General features: G+C 37.8%; 2 long non-coding RNA genes across 2 annotated transcripts in view; both read left to right on the top strand.

Annotated features, from left to right (window-relative positions):
• LOC139082467 (uncharacterized) overlaps positions 1 to 20,055 on the top strand; it is a 135,169-nt gene that overhangs the window by 65,421 nt on the left and 49,693 nt on the right. The window lies entirely within an intron of this gene.
• On the top strand, positions 542 to 14,029 carry LOC139082470 (uncharacterized). Its single transcript, XR_011538500.1, has 3 exons — positions 542 to 735; positions 11,362 to 11,437; positions 12,922 to 14,029. It is a non-coding gene; the product is annotated as an uncharacterized lncRNA (long non-coding RNA).

Raw genomic sequence — 20,055 nt, 5'->3', positions numbered from 1 at the left:
TTTTAGAAGGTTTGTGTCCCCCTAAAATTCATAGGTTGAAACCTAATCCCCAGTGTGATGGTATTTTCGGTGGGAACTTTGGCAGGTGAATACATCATGAAGGGTCTGAATTAGTGCTCTTATAAATGAGACCCCAGAGGGATCACACATGTCTCCTGCCATGTGAGGACACAGCACAAAGATGGCTATCTGTGAGTTAGGAAGCAGGCTCTCACCAGATGCCAACTCTGCCAGTGCCTTGATCCTGGACTTTCTAGCCTCCAGAATTGCAAGAAATAAATTTCTATTGTTTATAAGCCACATAGTCTATGGGATTTTATGATAGTAGCCTGAGCAAACTAAGACATTACAAAGAGGAACAAAGGAAATTGGACCATAGCTTTTAAAAATAAATATGAGCAATATGGCATATAGCATAATATGAACCAAACTGTGATAAAAAAACAATGTCATAATATGCATATATGTAATTATGTATATTTTTAAATAGTTGAAGTTTTTCATGACTTATCTGAATGCAACATTAACTTCTGTGTAAAAGTCTTGGTCTTGAAGTGACATCAGCATCCTGGTGGAATGAGCTCTCCCCTTAGACTCTCCCCTCTAAGAAACAGTGAAAAGGACATTCACATACCAACAGAGGACATTCACACAAGACAAAAGACATCTAAGAGACCCCCACAGCCATACATCTGAAAGTGGAGATGCTGGACCCCACAAAGGAAGTGGAAGGAGGTAAGGGTAATCTTCTATTCCTCCTGAATGACAGCGATCCCAGGAGTGCATGTGGCTCTGAGAGGAGAGGGGAGAGGGGTAGCCCTTTGTGGGAACACCATCACTTTTCAAGTTCCCTTGTAGCCTGTGGGAAAGCCCCACACAGAGGTAACTAGGCTATTGTGAGGGTGTCTTCATCAAGCTAGAACCCCAGAAGAGCAGATAGTGAGGGCAGAGTGAGAAGCCCCTGGGATTGTGCAGGCGAAAGAAAGCACCTCTCCTCCCATCTGGTGCTCCAGCTTAGCCGGTTGGCTGGAGCGCTGCACAGATAGAAAAACAGCCAGCAGCTGGAGCAAGTGAGCCATGGATTGTGGTGGGCTCAGAATACACAGATTCTGCCCCCCACCCAGTGGTGGGAGGTGGAAGCTGCAGCCAGATGCTATCACTATGTGGAGGCACAAATCCATGCTATCAAGCGATATGAAAAAATATATTAAATCTCCATACCAGAAGGAAAATGACAAGTACCCAGAAACCAACCCTAAAGATACAGAAATTTATAATCTAAATGACAGAGAATTCAAAATAGCTATTTTGAAAAAAACTCACCAACTTACAAGAAAATACAGATAGACAGTTCAGTGAAATCAGGACCTTCTTCACAAAAGAGATTGAAACTATAAAGAAGAAGCAATGAGAAATATTGGAGATGAAAAACACAGTGGATGAGGTAAAGAAAAATCTGGACACACAAACAATTGAGCTGATATGAAGGAATGAAACAGCAGTCTTGAGGACAGAAATATAGAAATGCTTCAGATGGAGGAGGAGACAGAATTAAGACTAAAAAGAAATGAAGAAATTCTCCAAGAAATATCTGACTCAATTAGGAAATGCACCATAAGGATTATTGTTATTCAAGAGGGAGAAGAGAAAGAGAATGGAGCAGAAAGCTTGTTCAAAGAAATAATAGCTGAGAACTTCCCAAACCTGGGGAAAGAGCTGGGACTAAAAGTGAAAGTAGCAATAGATCTCCTAACTATATCAATGTTAAAAGACCTTCTCCAAAACATATGTAAAGCTGGCAAAAGTCAACAACAAAGAAAAAGTATTAAAGGCAGCAAGGCAGAAGAAAACTTACAAAGGAACCCCTATCAGGCTTTCAGCAGATTTCTCAGCAGAAACCTCACAGGCTAGGAAAGAATGGGAGGATATATTCAGAATTCTGAATGACAAAACTTTCAGCCAAGAATACTCTATCTAGTGAAAATATCCTTCACATATGATGGAGAAGTAAAAACTTTCCCAGATAAACAAAAGCTAAGGGAGTTCATTGCCACAAGACCCCCTGACACACACAAAAAATCCTCAACAGGGGCTGGCCCCATGGCCAGCTAGTTAAATTTGCACACTCAGGGTTTCTCCAGTTCAGATCCTGGGTGCAGACATGGCACCACTCATCAGGCCATGTTCAGGCAGTGTTCCACATAGCACAACCAGAAGAATATACAACTATGTACTGGGGGACTTTGGGGAGAAGAAAAAGGAAAAAAAAAAAAAAGAAGATTGACAACAGATGTTAGCTCAGGTGCCAATCTTTAAAAAAAAAAAAAGAAATCCTCAAGAAGCCCCTCATATCTGGAGAAAAAAAAAAGGAAAGGGGTTACAAAGCTCTGAGCAAGGAGATAAATAGGTAGGCAAAATCAGAAAATTGTAGTTCTCTATCAGAACAGGTTAGCAAACAATTATAACTTTAAAGATAAAGGGTAAGAAAACACCAAAAATAAACACAATCTCATCATTTTAACAGTAAACTCACAACACAAGATGGAATAAGGTGTGGCAATAACAACTTAGAAGGGGAAGATATAGGGATGGAATTGGCTTAGTCTAAGGAAATAAGAGGCTATCAAAAATGGACTATCTCATCTATGAGATTTTTTATACAAACCTAATGGTAACCACTAAACAAATAATTAGAATAGAGACACAAATGATAAATAAGGAGAAGACTAAGAAAACCATCATAGAAAACTACCTAACCGAACTGGTAGTCTGAAATACATGGGATGAGAAACAAAGGAAATGCAGAAGAACTGGAAAACAAGTGATAAAATGGCAGCATTAAGTGCTCATATATCATTAACCACTCTAAATGTAAATGGATTGAATTCTCTAATCAAAAGACACAGAGTGGTGGGATGGATTAAAAAACAATACCCAACAATATGCTGCCTCCAGGAAACACATCTCAACTCTAAAGACAAACACAGGCTCAGAGTGAAGGGATGGAAGATGATACTCCAAGCTAATAGCAAACAAAAGAAACCAGGTGTTGCCACTTATATCAGACAAAGTAGACTTCAAGATAAAACAGATAAAGGAGACAAAGAGGGGCAGTATATAATGATAAAAGGGACACTCCATGAAGACATAACACTCACAAATATTTATGCACCCAACACAGGAGCAACAAAGTACACAAGGTAACTATTAACAAACCTAAAATGTCTGTTTTAGACAAGATATTAAGAACAACACAATAAAAGTGGGGATCTCAACACCCCACTTCTGTCATTGGCTAGATCATCCAGACAGAAAGTCAACAAGGAAATGGTGGAATTAAATGAAAAACTAGACTGGGTGGACTTTGTAGATATATATAGAACACTCCATCCAAAACCAGCAGAATACACATTCTTCTGAAGTGCACATGGAACATTCTCAAGGATAGAGCGTGTGGTGGGAAACAAGGCAAGTCTCAATAAATTTAAAAAGATTGAAATCATATCAAGCATCTTTTCTGACCATAATGCCATGAAACTAGAAATCATCTAAAGAAAAAAGCTGGGAAAGGGACAAAGATATGGAGACTAAACAATATGCTACTGAACAACCAATGGATCATTGAAGAAATTAAAAGAGAAATCAAATAATATCTATGGACAATTGAAAATGTAAACACACCATACCAACTCATATGGGATGCAGCAAAAGCAGTCCTAAGAGAGAAATTCGTAGAAATACAGGCCCACCTTCACAAACAAGAAAAATCTCAAATAAGCAATCAAACTACACTTAATAGAATTAGAGAAAGAAGAACAAACAAAGCCCAAAGTCAGCAGAAGGAGGGAAATAATAAAATTAGAGCATAAATAAATGAAATTGAAACAAAAAGAGAGTAGAAAAGATCAGTGAAACAAAGAGCTGGTTCTTTGCAAAGATAAACAAAATTGACAAACCCTTAGCCAGACTCACTAAGAAAAGAAGAGAGAAGGCTTAAATAAATAAAATAGAAATGAAAGAGGAGATATTAAAATGGATACTACAAAAAATACAAAAGATTATAAGAGAATGCTATGAAAAACTATATGCCAACAAATTGGACAATCTACAAGAAATGGATAAACTCTTAGACTCATACAACCTCCCAAAACTGTATCAAGAAGAAATAGAGAATCTGAATAGACCAATCACAAGTAAAGAGATTGAAACGGTAATCGAAGACCTCCCCAAAAATAAAAGTCCAGGACCAAACGGCTTCTCTGGAGAATTCTACCAAACATTCAAAGAAGATTTACTATCTATCCTTCTCAAAGTATTCCAAAAATTTGAGGAAGATGGAACATTTCCTAACACATTCTATGTGGCCAACATCACCCTGATACCAAAGCTAGGCAAGGGCAACACAAAGATGGAGAATTTACAGGCCAATATTGCTGATGAACATAGATGCAAAAATCCTCAACAAAATATTGGCAAACTGAATCCAGCAGTACATTAAAAGGATCATACACCATGATCAAGTGGGATTTATACCAGAGACACAAGTATGGTTCAATATCCACAAATCAATGTGATACACCACATTAACAAAATGAGGAATAAAAACCAGATGATCATCTCACTAGATGCAGAGAAAGCATTTGACAAGATCCAACATCTATTTATGGTAAAAACTCTCAATAAAATGGGTGCAGAAGGAAAGTACCTCAACATAATAAAGTCTATATATGACAAACCCACAGCCAACATCATACCGAATGGGGAAAAACTGAATAGCCATCCCTCTGAGAACAGGAACAAGACAAGGGTGCCCACTCTCACCACTCTCACCATTCAACATAGTACTGGAGCTTTTGCCCAGAGCAATTAGGCAAGAAAAAGCAATAAAAGGAATCCAAACAGGCAATGAAGAAGTGAAACTCTTGCTGTTTGCAGATGATATCATTTTATATACAGAAAACCCTAAAGAATCCATTGGAAAACTATTAGAAATAAACAAAAACTACAGCAAAGTTTCAGGGTACAATATCACCTTACAACAATAGGTTGCATTTCTATACTCTAATAATGAACTAACAGAAAGAGAACTCAAGAACACAATACCTTTCACAATAGCTACAAAAAGAATAAAATATGTAGGAATAAATTTAACCAAGGAGGTGAAAGTCCTATACAATGAAAACTATAAGACGTTATTGAGAGAAATCGATGATGATATAAACAAATGGATAGATATTCCATGCACATGGATTGGAAGAATAAACATAGTTGAAATGTCCATACTACCTAAAGCAATCTACATATTCAATGCAATCCCAATCAGAATCCCAATGACATTCTTCATGGAAGTAGAACAAAGAATCCTAAAATTCATATGGGCAACCAAAGACCACAAATAGCTAAAGCAATCCTGAGAAAAGAGAACAAAGCTGGAGGCATCACAATCCCTTACTTCAAAATATACTACAAAGCTACAGTAATCAAAACAGCATGGTACTGGTACAAAAACAGGTGCATAGATCAATGGAATAGAATTGAAAGCCCAGAAATAAAACCACACATCTACATACAGCTAATCTTCAACAAAGGAGCTAAGAACATACAAAGGAGAAAGGAAAGTCTCTTCAATAAACAGTGTTGGGAAAACTGGATAGCCACATGCAAAAGAATGAAAGTGGACCGTTATCTTTCGCCATAGACAAAAATAAAGTCAAAATGCATCAAAGACTAGAAGGTAAGACCTGAAATCATCAAACTTCTAGAAGAAAATATAGGCAGTATACTCTTTGACATTGGTCTTCAAAGGATCTTTTTGAATACCATATCTACTCAGGCATGGGAAACAAAAGAAAAAATAACAAGTGGGAATTCATCAGACTAAAGAGCTTCTGCAAGGCAAAGGAATCAGGATCAAAATGAAAAGACAAACCACGAACTGGGAGAAAATATTTACAAATCATGTATCTGACAAGGGGTTAATCTCCATAATATATAGGGAACTCGCACAACTGAACATTTAAAAAAAAACAATCCAATCAAAAAATGGGCAGAGGATATGAAAAGACATTTTTTCCAAAGGAGATATACAGATGGCCAATAGGCACATGAAAAAATGTTCATCACTAATAATCAGGGAAATGCAAGTCAAAACTACACTAAGATATCACCTTACACCCATTACAATAGCTATAATCACCAAGACAAAAATAACAAATGTTGGTGAGGTTGTGGAGAGAAGGAAACCCTCATATACTGCTGGTGGGAATGCAAACTGGTGCAGCCAGTATGGAAAACTGTATGGAGATTTCTCAAAAAATAAAAAAATAGAAATACCATATGACCCAGCTATCCCACTACTGGGTATTTATCCAAAGAACTTGAAATCAACAATCCAAAGAGACTTATGCACCCCTATGTTCGTTGCAGCATTATTTGCAATAGCAAAGACATGAAAGCAACCCAAGTGCCCCTCGACTGATGATTGGATAAAGAAGATATGGTATATATATATAATGGAATACTACTCAGCCATAAAAAAGGGAAAAATTTTCCCATTCACAACAGTTATGTTGAAGGTCTTATATTAAGAGAAATAAGCCAGACAGAGAAAGAGAAATACCATATGATTCCACTCATGTGTGGAAGATAAACAAACACACGGACAAAGAGAAGAGTTTAGTGGTTACCAGGGGCAAGGGGTTTAGGTGGTGGGCACCAAGGGTGAACGGGTGCACTTGTATGTTGACTGACATATAATAATGTACAACTGAAATTTCACGATGTTATAAACTATTATGACATCAATAAAAAAATGCTTAGTCTTCGTTGCTTGTTGTTCATATGGAAGAACCCTTCATAGTTTCAAAGTCTGAAATGAAAAATGTGCTGAAGAAGCCTATACATTCCTACATGTGCAGAATTGTCATAAAATGTCTTAAGCAGGAGGAAAAAGTCATTACAAATCTGTTCTCTCATTTGGCCAGGTTGCTTTAATTCTTAGCCTTTTTTGCTTCAATCAATCAAGAAAAAGTTCTCCTACAGATTCAGAGCTCAGAAGTACACTCCTCTTTGCTCCTGTCCATGCCCAAGCCTCTTGATCTCCAGGGAAAAGGTTGACATCGGAGGAGAAACCTTTGTTTCACTTTGTTCCAGCAAACTGTTTAAAACATTCAGGCTTTTTCCTGAAATTTGAGAGTCTTCTTTCTCTGTCTAAAAATTTTCAGTGTTTTAGAAGGATTCCTAGAGTTTTTTAGAAAGGATTCCTAATTAGTTGAGGGACCTACAGGGTGAATATTACTAATATTAAATAACAACATAAATTAAACTTCTATAGTTTCTAAGCTGCTCCTTTCTAATGAAACATTCCATACATGCCTTTTAGGCTCCAATACAATATTAATAAGACATATTAACTCAACATATCAATGTGGCAATATTAATTATCACAAGAATATTTAGATATGAGGTTTGGTGCTTTTATTTGATTGGACACACATGGACTGGCAATGGAAGCAGCAATTTAGCATTGTCTAAAAGACAAAGATTTGGAAAAACTTTAAAAGTTTTGACCACAAGGATTACAAATTTTAATCTAATGATGCCGATTTACTGGATCCTGGTAAGCAACATGAATGAAAAGCATATTCTAGAAGAAAAAACCAGTGATGAATTCCAGGTAACTGATTTCAGATAAGATCCTTAAGTACTAAAATATCAGCAGGTTTAGTAGACTCACAAACATGAGGCTACACAGGACTCTAAGCTAATAGACAGATGACATCAGAAAATATATACCAGGAAAGACCATGGCCTTGAATTTTGATTATGGGCGGGAAGTGAGGATATTTTGAACACTGAGGATTACAACAAAGAGAAATGGTAGCAAGGAAAACCAGTTTAAAAAGTAATTCTGATGTATATCAGGAGGGACTTGAAATAAGAAAATAACCTCTAAGATTTTATTTGTTGCTTCTCGTGATCCTGATCCAGTATTTCAGTTCTAGGTTTCTATTAAGGTGCTTGGTAAACCTCAACAATCAACCAAGGGCCAGCCTATGATAAGGGTTTCCATTTTAAACAAATTCAAATAATGAACCAGAAAAAGAAATAAAGTCCATTTAAGGCATTGGTGTGTTTGTAGAAGACCTGGGTTATGGTGGAAGAGCAGAGTAGCAGTAAAGAACAAAGGTTCTGATGTGAGATAGACATTATTTCCTCCATGTCCTTCCTATGTGACTTTGAGTGGGCCTATTATTTGACCTATATGACCTTTGATAGGCCTACAGTTAGCTTTAGTAGATATCACCAGTTTTCTAAAGTAGTTTTACCATTTTATACCCCCACCGGCATTGTTTCAGACTTTCAGTTTCTCTGCATGCTCACCAACATTCTGGTGAGCATATGGTAGTTTCTCATGATTTTTATTTGCATTTTTCTGATGACAAATGGTATTTAGCACATTTTCATGTGTTTATTAGATTGATAGATGTCATTTTTGTGAAGTGCCTGTTCCGATCTCTTGTTTATGTTTTAGAATTAGTTTTTTTGTCTTTTTCTTATTGATCTGTAGTTTTAAAAAATATATTATAGATATTAGTTCTTTATTGGATAGCTATTACAAATATCTTCCACTCTAGCTTGTTGTTTCATCCTCTTAATGGTGTCTTTGATGAACAAAAGTTCTTAATTTTAATGTAGTCAAATTTATTAATGTTTTCCTTTATAGTTATCACTTTCTGTGTCTTTAAGAAATCTTTGTCTACCCTAAGGTCTTTTCTAATACCTTATTGGCTTCGTTTTAAAGTTTAAATCTTTAATCCATCAAGAATTTATTTTAGTAAGAAATATGAGGTAGGGATCCAATTTTATTTTTTTCCAAATGCTCTTTCAGTTGTCAAAAAGCATTTGTTAAATAATTCATATCTTAAATGCTACCTTTAGGGAATTTCCAATCACAATGACTCCATAAGTTTATGATATGAAACACTGTTCAATAAAATATTAAAACACCAAAAGACCCAGGTAAACTCAGAAACAAATAAATATCTCTGTGAACCAAATATAGAACAGAAAAGAAAAGTAGTGAGTGGAGCTGAAGTCAATGGCTTTCTGTGCTGTGGGTTTAAAAAACAAAAGGGCAATATTTGCCAGTGTTCAGCTCTCATGAGATAAGGAGTACTTAAAGTGCTCCATATGAAGCAGGGATGTGAATCCTGGGTTACCATGTGAATCCAGGGGCTAGAGTAAGGGATCTTCTTCTCATGAAAGAAGGTTGAGGTCGGGGTGGTTGGGAGAGGGGGGAGGATTTCTTGTCACTATGTTGGGCTGTGACTTTCAGAGAACTTCAGGATACATTTGAAGTAAGATGTATCCTCTTAACCAGAAGAGAACCAAGCTACCTGTGAGCTTCATGAAGCATTAGAGATATCTTCCATATCAGCTTGGGACAGGAATCCTAACATGCCATTATCAGACCTCATTCTCGACTGGGGGATCAGGATTTGGGTGGAGGTAAATGTAAAACTACATGACTAGGGATTGGATTAAACACTGGAGGAAGAGAAAGGGGGAACAAAAACCTAAAAATAGGTGAAAATTCCAACAGACAAACAGATTTACTCATCTGAAAGAAGCCAACCAAATTAACAATCAGAATTTGAATTCACTCTAGACAGAACTGATTTCATGGAACTTCAACATAAATGTATTTAGGATGCTCAAGGCGATAAATGAGGAATAACTTTAATAAAAAAAATGAAGAAATCACTTCAAGAATGAAAACCACAAACTGTAAATGGGAAATTCAGTGAAATGATGGTGAAACAGCAGAAGGAAATAAAACATTGACTATAATTACTTGGGAAAGAAGTAGAAGAAAAAAAATTGAAGATAACATCGAAAGGAACACAGAGTGAGTTACATAAAAGGAAATAGGGGATTGAAATGCAAAAACTGAACAACATTAAATAAAAATGAAGAATTAGTTTAAAAAGAGTTTGAAGGAGAAAAAAGTAGATATACCAGATAAATGAGTTCTAACATATTCATACTATATTCCCAGAAGAGAGTAAAAAGGAAATAAGACAAATAGTTAAAGGTAACATGTTTCAAGAAACATTCTCAAAATGAAAGTTCTGAATCTATTACATATTGAAAGGGCCACACATTGTATGTTGAACAAAATTGACCCAAAATAGTCAAAATGAATTTTATCTTAGTAAAGTGACTAAATTCCACAAAATAATGAGTGAATTCAACAGTCAGGCAAAAAGGTTAAGTCACTTATAAGGAGAAAAAATATCAGGTTTACTTCAGTGACATGAGTTGGATTTTCTGGGAAGCAGTTGCTGAGATGGAGTTAGGAATACAACTAGCACTTGTAAAAGGAAAAGGAAGAAGCTCAACTGGGCAAAGAGAGGGATCAGTCTATAATACTGACCTGACCCAGCCTCTGTCAGCTCAATGAGGAGCCCCAGAGAAAAGATCCCCTATTGGAGGAGCCCTGCATTTGTCAGGCATTAGCTAGGCCCTTGTACCACCACCTAGTTCAGTCATTGCTGGGACTGCCCTGAGAAGAACATGCCTTCAGCTACCACTACTTTGCTCAGTCATTGCCCAGGTACTACCCTGAGAAAAGCATGACCTTGATTCAAAAACTGAGGCAGACCCTGCTGAAACTAACAGCTGGAGGTTGTACAGTAACCACACTGCTCAGACCTGGTAGCAAATCCTTTCCTAAAGGGAATATCTGAGCAGCACATCTCTGTGTCTGCCGCAGCTCACTCCTTGTGTTGTGCAGATCTGCTCCTTCATACCCATGAAGGCAGCAGCTCCTCCAGGACTCTGGTGGGCCTCTGTTCCTGAGGGGAAGCTTAGAATAGGGAAATTAGTGTGATGAACTACAACCTCACTGCTGCAGGTTGGTCTTGGGACTAACAGGTACACATTATCTCCATCCTCCAGTTTCAATTCTAAATTCCCCTCACCATTAACTACCACCTCTGCTAGTCTCAGTGACTTCCCTGATAGGGTGACCCATTCCTGGGCCTGGGTCCTTGCTAACCATAATCTTCTCAGGCTGGGGATTGCCCTTAACAATTCAGTCACAACTGGGTAAGAAAATGCCAAGAGATGCCCAATTATGTTACCTGAGTTTCACACATATCTGTGTAGCAGAAACCCTGGTTTCTTCTGCTAGGTCAGATCTTCTGCTAAGATCATTTTCCCCTAACAAGGTGGTGACTTCCCTTATAAGGAGCCCAGAGTGCTCATGTGGCAGCTGTAGCCTGTAGCTCAAAAATACCAATTTGAAGGAACTCTTCCTATATCTCCTGGTAAAAGTGTTTCCTTTTTGATGACCAGGACCTCTCACTCTGCAGAGCCCAGAATTGTGGAGATGGGAAACACAAAATCCCTTGGCAGGTCATTAGAAGTGATGGTAAGTGGGACCCCCTCCTACTTCCACTCCTTGATTCCTTAATGCTGTGTTCTATTGAGGACACAAGCACCACATAAAGGTCTCTGATTCAATGTGTATACCATGACCTGGGGGATGGCTCCCCATCCTTGAAGGATATTGGTTCTGAGCTGGTCCTTCAGCAGTCTATTCCAATGCTCTATTAGATTGGCAGCTTCTAGGTGGTTCAGTAAGTGATACAACAGGTGGAATCCCATGGGCACACTTCTACGTTCCCTTTATTGTAAAAAGGGATCCATGATTGGGTGCTATGTTCTGTGGGGTTCCCTGCCTATGGAACAGGTATCCCTTAAGCCCCTAGATAGTATTGCTATCTGAGGCCCTGAGGGAAGGAAAAGCAAACCCATAACTGGAATAGGTATCAGTTCCAGTTGGCCCTTCCAACATGGAATGTAATCAACTTTCCATCTAATGGCTGGTTGCCATGTTGGACACTCAGCCTTGGTGTCTGCTGCTGGCAAATTGGGCATATAGAGACAACGGTAGCTAGATCAGCCTTGGTTAAAAAGAGTCCAGGTTGCTGGGCCCATGTATAGCCTCCATCTCTGCCACTCTGGTCACTTCATTCATAGGCCCATTGTGCTGCCTGGACAATGACAAAAACTGGCTAATATTAACTCACCAAGTCATTTTGTTTACTTGGTAGTTTAATGCTTCTTCCATGATATATGCTTCCTGGTGAGCATAGATGCACAATGCAAAGATCTTCATACTGCATGCCTACTCTCATCCATATGCCTTTTCCCCAGGACTCCTTGTCTCCAATCTTTCAATCTTTTACCTTCCAAGTTCCTGACCAGTAGGCTAGGCCATTTGTTACTGTCTATGAGTCCATACATTCTCTTACCACAAGCCACTTCTCTTCCATACAAATTGGACAATGACCCCAAAAAGCTCTGACCATCAATAAAGATTTTTCTCTCCCTACTGTCTTTCAAGGTTACCCTGGAATGAGGCTGTAATGCAGTTACCATTCATTTTTGGCTTGAGTCTCACCCATTCATTACCTCAAAATTCAGGCTTTACTCACCTCTTTCACATAGTTTACATAGGTGTATTGTATATGGGTGTGATGTACATAGGTTATATATAGGCCATAGATGTGAGCTGAGGGAGAGACTCTGGTGAACTATGGTGGATGATACTGGGGTCTGGCCTACCTGCTTATGCAGCTTACATGTACTCTCTGGTTTTGCTCATGATTATCCTATATGTACTATTTCTATCTTAGAATTGATTACTGGTGAGCCAATTTAACTTTATGACTTGCCGAGTTCAACAGTTCTGGACATATGATCACTAGGTGTCCTATGGTCAAGTGTTCCATCTGTCAGGCCCAAGTATTCATGCCAGAAGCTGTTTTTTAAAAGTCATGTAATTTTATGCTCTAGATGTCATAGCCTTGCTCCACGACCTTAAGGTCTATGTTTTGATTCTTCCTCTAGGGCTTGCTACAAACACACTGCACCTGTTATCACAACTGATACAGCACCCCAGGATCTGCTGGATTGTATGACTCAAGTGGTAGAGCCACTTGCACCATAACCTGTACCTTCTACAGAGCTCTCTCCTGTTCCTGGCCCCATTCAAAGCTGGCAGCCTTTTGTATTACTGATGTGTGGGCCAGAGCAGCATCCCTAGCTGTGGAATGTGTTGCCTTTAGAACCTGAAAAGGCAAAATAGGCATTATACCTTCTATAAATAATGATAGTATTGACTCTTCTTTTCCAGTTTAAGACCTGCTATTTCTTTCTCTTGCTTAATTGCATCAGCAACTGTCTCTATAACACTGCTAAATAATAGCGGTGAAAGTGAACTGCTGAAAACTTGGCTTAGTGTATTCTGAGGGAGAAGAGAGGCTCTTTGAGAATTTAAAAACATTTTTTTCCTGTGGTACTTAATCCATTTAAATTTGTTCTCTCCTCTGAAGGTGCATTTTATTTTCCTAAAAATCCATCCATTCAATAATATTTTCAAATCTATAGAGTTAAAAAAGTAATCTGTTATAATATGTTTTATATTTCCTCTGAATCTATTTCCCCATTCTAATTTTTTATATTATTTATGTTTTCTACTCTTTTTCTTGTTTGTACTACTTATAAGCTAAATGGTTTACTGGTGCCCTACAATTTCTTGAATTGGAACTTAAACTTTTATTCTTATGTGAATAACTTATAAATTAATATAGCTATTTAAGGGTATATAATTTCCTCTGAGCACTGTGGTTATCCTATACAGTCTGATAGATAGATGCTTTTCTGTTGTCCTTTTTGTAGAAATTGTGTAATTTTGGTTTTGATTTCCTTTTTGTTCCCAAAATTGTTAAGAAAATTGTAAAAGTATTTCCAGAGTATTTTTCCCCATTTGATCAGAGAATTTTATCTGTACCATTTCTTCTTCTTGGAATTTATTGATTTTTTTTTTGAGGGCTAATATATAGTTAATTTTTGTGAATGTTCCAAGGTTCTTGGAAGACAGTATTATGTATATATATTGCATAAATATGTATATTAGATATATATTGAACATAAATATTACAGATTGTTAGGTCTTCATTATGGGTATATTATCTATTGCTATGTAACAAATTACCCCCAAATTTAGCAGCATTAAGCAACAAACACTTATTATTCCAAGTTTCTGTGGATCAGGAATCCAGGCACAATTTACTTGTGTCTCTAGGTCAGGGTCTCTCACAAGGCTGCAGTTAAGGTGTCAGCCAAGATTGCAATGATCTGAAGGTTCAACTTGGGGAGGATCTGCTTCCAACCTTACTCACCTGGCTGTTGTGAGGCCTCAGGTTCTCACTGGCTATTGGCTAGACATATTAACTCCTTGCCATGTAAGCCTCTCCACAGAGCAACTTACAACATGATAGTTGGTATCCCTCAGAATGAGTGAGGGAGAAAGCAAGAGAGAGTGTAATCCAGATGAAAAGCAGAGTCTTTTTGTAACTTAATCTCAGAAATGACATCTCATCACTTTGCCACATTCTTTTGGTTGTAAGAGAGTCACTAGGTTACTCCATACTCAAGGGGAGAGGATTACACAAGAGCATAAATACAAGAAAGCAGGATCATTGCGGACCATTTTAGAAGGTGTTTATTATAGTCTTTCATATGTTCCCAATGACTCATGTCCCTTGCACTTGCAAAATATACTTATTCCGCCTTCCCCCCCACCCAGTCCTCTAAAGTCTTATCCAGTTATAGCATCAGCTCACAGTTCAGGACCTCATCATCTAAATCACATCCTGTCGTAGATGAGGCTCCTCAGGTGTACTTCCTTAAGTACAACTCTTGCAGTTCTTCTCAATCTGTAAAACTCCTCTCCACCTATACTCAACATGTAATGGTGAGGCAGGCATAGGGTAACAATTATAGACATTCTTGTTCAAAAAGTGGGGATATGGGAGGCACAAAATAGTCACTAGTCCATTGCAATTCTGAAATACATTTGGGCCAGTGTTGGAAGTTCCTTGATTAGGTCTGAAGATCTAGGAATGATTCTCCATAGGTTTTGGCTCTGCTGTCTGGGCTCCTGGTTTCACTCTGTGTCATCCTTTTTCTTTTTCAAGAAAAGTAGCACATGTTACAGTCAAGAAGATCAGCCTGCTTTTCCTGCCAGTAGAATTGGGGGAGGGGGGTTGTCTAGTGGCCTCTTTGTTTTCTACTGTACTTCTCATTCTGTCTCTTTCAGTTCAAGTTGGCAGAGTTATTGCTGATGTAATTCATGAAAAAAATTTGTGGGCCCCCTGTGACTCTCATTAAGGTTCACTCTGTTACACAAAAGTCACAACCAGAAAACTCTTCTAGATAAGCCCTTCTTTACTTTAGGTTCCTACAAGTCTGCAGGACACAGCTCTCAATCTTCCTAGAGACCCTATTGTTTGAGAGGATCTGTGAAGCACACCTTTAATCTTGTTAAAAGGCCCTTTGTGTGACTATGCATAGTACTCTGAAGGCACCACCTTTTATCTTTGTAGTCTAACAAAAGTTTTTAGACATACCCTTGGTATCACCTTTAGACTAGGGTTCTCCTGGAAGTGCTACAGTTTGAACTATTTCTTTTTTTTTTAATTGAGTTAACGATAGGTTACAATCTTGTGAAATTTCAGTAGTACATTATTGTTTGTCAGTCGTGTTGTAGGTGCACCACTTCTCCCTTTGTGCCCACCCCCTACCCCCCCTTTCCCCTGGTAGCCACTAATCTGTTCTCTTGTCTACATTTTTAAATTCCTCATATGAGTGGAGTCATACAGAGATTGTTCTTCTCTAATTGGCTTATTTCACTTAACATAATTCCCTCAAGGTCCATCCATGTTGTTGCAAATGGGACGATTTTGTTCTTTTTTAAGGCTGAGTAGTATTCCATTGTATATATATACCACATCTTCTTTATCCAGTCATCTGTTGATGGGCACTTGGGTTGCTTCCATGTCTTGGCTATTGTAAATAATGCTGCAATGAACATTGGGGTGCATCAGACTTTTGGAATTGCTGACTTCAACTCTTTGGGTAGATACCCAGTAGTGGGATAGCTGGGTTGTATAGTAGTTCTATTTTTAATTTTTTGAGGAATCTCCATACTGTTTTCCATAGTGGCTGCACCAGTTTGCATTCCCACCAGCAGTGTGTGAGGGTTCCTTTGTCTCCACAACCTCTCCAACATTTGCTACTATTAGTTTTAGATATTTTTGTCATTCTAATGGGCATAAGGTGATATCTTAGTGTAGTTTTGATTTGCATTTCCCTGATGATCAGCGATGATGAGCATCTTTTCATGTGCCTATTGGCCATCCATATAGCTTCTTTGGAGAAATGTCTGTTCATGTCTCCAGCCCATTTTTTAATCAGGTTGTTTGATTTTTTGTTGTTGAGTTGTGAGAGTCCTTTATATATTATGAATATTAAGCCTTTGTCAGATATATGACTTGCAAATATTTTTTCCCAGTTAGTGGGTTGTTTTTCTGTTTCAATCCTGTTTTTATTTGCCTTGAAGAAGCTCTTTAGTCTGATGAAGTCCCATTTGTTTATTCTTTCTATTGTTTCCCTTCTCTGAGAAGACATGGTGTCAGAAAAGATCCTTTTAATACTGATGTCAAAGAGTGTACTGCCTACGTTTTCTTCTAGAAGCCTTATGGTTTCAGGTCTCAACTTTAGGTCTTTGATCCATTTTGAGTTTATTTTGGTGAATGGTGAGAAAGAATGGTCAATTTTCATTCTTTTACATATGGCTTTCCCGTTTTCCCAGCACCATTTGTTGAAAATACTTTCTTTTCTCCATTGTATGCCGTCGGCTCCTTTGTCGAAGATAAGCTATCCATAGATGTGTGGTTTTATTTCTGGACTTTCAATTCTGTTCCATTGATCTGTGTACCTGTTTTTGTACCAGTACCATGCTGTTTTGATTACTGTATCTTTGTAGTATGTTTTGAAGTCAGGGATTGTGATGCCTCCTGCTTTGTTCTTTTTTCTCAGGATTGCTTTAGCAATTCGGGGTCTTTTGTTGCCCCATATGAATTTTAGGATTCTTTGTTCTAATTCTGTAAAGAATGTCATTGGGATTCTGATTGGGAGAGCGTTGAATCTGTAGATTGCTTTAGGTAGAACAGACATTTTAACTATGTTTGTTCTTCCAATCCATGTACATGGAATGTCTTTCCATCTCCTTATGTTGTCATCCAATTCTCTCAGAAGGGCCTTGTAATTTTCATTGTATAGGTCTTTCACTTCCTTAGTTAAATTCACCCCAAGGTATTTTATTCTTTTTGTAGTGATTGTGAAAGGTATTGTGTTATTGGAATATAAAAATGCTGCTGATTTATGTAAATTAATCCTATACCCTGCAACTTTGCTGTAGTTATTGATTACTTCTAAGAATTTTCCAATGGATTCTTTGGGGTTTTCTATATATAAGATCATGTCGTCTGCAAACAGCGAGAGTTTCGCTTCTTCCCTCCCTATGTGGATTCCTCTTATTCCTTTTTCATGCCTGATTGCTCTGGCCAGGACCTCCAGTACTATGTTAAATAAGAGTGGTGATAGAGGACATCCTTGTCTCGTTCCTGATTTCAGGGGGATGGCGCTCAGTTTTTGCCCATTGAGTATGATGTTGGCTGTGGGTTTGCCATATATGGCCTTTATTATGTTGAGGTAGTTCCCTTCTATGCCCATTTTGTTCAGAGTTTTTATCATAAATGACTGTTGAATCTTGTCAATGCTTTCTCTGCATCTATTGAGATGATCATGTGGTTTTTATTCCTCAGTTTGTTGATGTGGTGTATCATGTTGATTGATTTGTGGATGTTGAACCATCCCTGTGTCCCTGGTATGAATCCCACTTGATCATGATGTATGATCCTTTTGATGAATTGCTGAATTCTGGTTGCCAGAATTTTATTTAGAATTTTTGCATCGATGTTCATCAGCGATATTGGCCTGTAGTTCTCTTTTTCATGGTGTCCTTGTCAGGCTTTGGTATCAGCGTGATGTTGGCCTCGTAGAATGTGTTAGGAAGTGTTCCATCCTCCCTAATTTTTTGGAATAGCTTGAAAAGGATAGGTATTAAATCCTCTCTGAAAGTTTGGTAGAATTCCCCAGGAAAGCCATCTGGTCCTGGGGTTTTATTCTTTGGGATGTTTTTGATTGCTGTTTCAATCTCTTTCCTTGTGGTTGGTCTGTTCAAATTGTCTGCCTCTTCTTGAGTGAGCTTTGGGAGATTGTAGGAGTCCAAGAATATATCCATTTCCTCTAGGTTATCCATTGTGTTGGCATATAATTTTTCGTAGTATTCTCTTATAATCCATTGTATTTCTGCAGAGTCTGTTGTTATTTCTCCTCTTTCATTTCTGATTGTGTTTATTTGAGCTTTCTCCCTTTTTTTCTTTGTAAGTCTAGCTAGGGGTTTGTCAATTTTATTTATCTTCTCAAAGAACCAGCTCTTTGTTTCATTGATCCTTTCTACCGCCTTTTTCATTTCAATAGCATGTATTTCTGCTCTGATTTTTATTATTTCTCTCCTGCTGCTGACTTTGGGCTTTGTTTGTTCCTCTTTCTCTAGTTCAGTTAGGTGTAGTTTAAGATTGCTTATTTGGGATTTTTCTTGTTTGTTAAGATGTGTCTGTATCACAATGAATTTTCCTCTTAATACAGCTTTTGCTGTATCCTATATGAGTTGGTATGGCATGTTATCCTTTTCATTTGTCTCTGGGTATTTTTTTTATTTCTTCTTTAATTTCTTCAATGATCCATTGCTTGTTCAGTAGTGTATTGTTTAGTCTCCACATCCTTGTGCCTTTCTCAGCTTTTTTCTTGTAATTAATTTCTAGCCTTATAGCATTATGATTGGAGAAGATGCTTGTTATTATTTCAATTTTTTAAAAATTTTTAGAGGCTTGCCTTGTTTCCCAACATATGGTCTATCCTTGAGAATGTTCCATGTGCACTTGAGAAGAATGTGTATTCTGCTGCTTTTGGATGAAGTGATCTATATATGTCTAGTAAGTCCAATTGTTTTAGTTTTTCATTTAGCTCCACTATTTCCTTGTTGATTTTTTGTCAGAACGCCTGTCCATTGATGTGAGTGGGGTGTTGGGGTCCCCTACTCTTATTGTGTTGCTTTTAATATCTTCCTTTAGGTCTGTTAATAGTTGCTTTATGAACTTTGCTGCTCCTGTGTTGGGTGCGTAGATATTTATAAGCATTATTTCTTCTTGATGCAGTGTCCCTTTGATCATTATATATTGTCTCTCTGTGTCTCTCTTTACCTGCCTTATTTTGAAATCCATTTTGTCTGATATAAGCACTGCAACACTTGCTTTCTTTTGCTTGCTATTAGCTTGAAGTATTGTCTTCCACCCCTGCACTCTGAACCTGTGTTTGTCCTTGGGGCTGAGGGATGTCTCCTGGAGGCAACAAATTGTTGGATCTTGTTCTTTAATCCATTTTGCCACCCTATGTCTTTTTATTGGAGAGTTCAATCTGTTTACATTGAGGGTGATTATTGATACATGTGGGCTTAATGCTGTCATTCTGTCGCTCGTTATCTGGTTTTCCTGCATTACCTTTGTTTCTCTTCCTGTGTGTTTTAGCCTACCCATTGACTTCTGCGATTTCTTATGCTGGGTTTCTTAGATTTTTCCTTATTTATGCTTTGTGGCTTTGTTCTGTTTTTTAGTTTAGTGGCTACCCTGAAATTTGTATTTAGAGTCTCATGTATAATATAGTCTATTCTCTGGTGGTCTCTTACTTACTTGCCCTAGACTGATTAAGTCCCTTTGCTCTTCTCATCCTAAATTATTGTTTTCATCTCTTATTCCAACTCATGTTATGAGTTTGTAGTCAGAGTGATAAGATCATCTTTACTTTGGTGGTTTCCTTACCTTTATCCTAATGCTATAGTTGAATATTTGCTATCCTATTCTGGTTCTATCTATCTGTCTCCCTACTCTGTGGTTTGTGACCCCATTCTCCCTTTTTTTCAGGTATGAGAGCCTTCTTGAGGATTTCTTGTAGTAGAGGACTTTTGGTTACAAATTCCCTAAACTTTTGTTTGTCTGGAAAAGATTTAATTTCTCC

Source organism: Equus przewalskii, chromosome 3 (assembly GCF_037783145.1).
Source record: "Equus przewalskii isolate Varuska chromosome 3, EquPr2, whole genome shotgun sequence".
Classification (NCBI taxonomy): Eukaryota; Metazoa; Chordata; class Mammalia; order Perissodactyla; family Equidae; genus Equus; species Equus przewalskii.
This window is presented reverse-complemented; position numbering and strand designations above follow the sequence as displayed.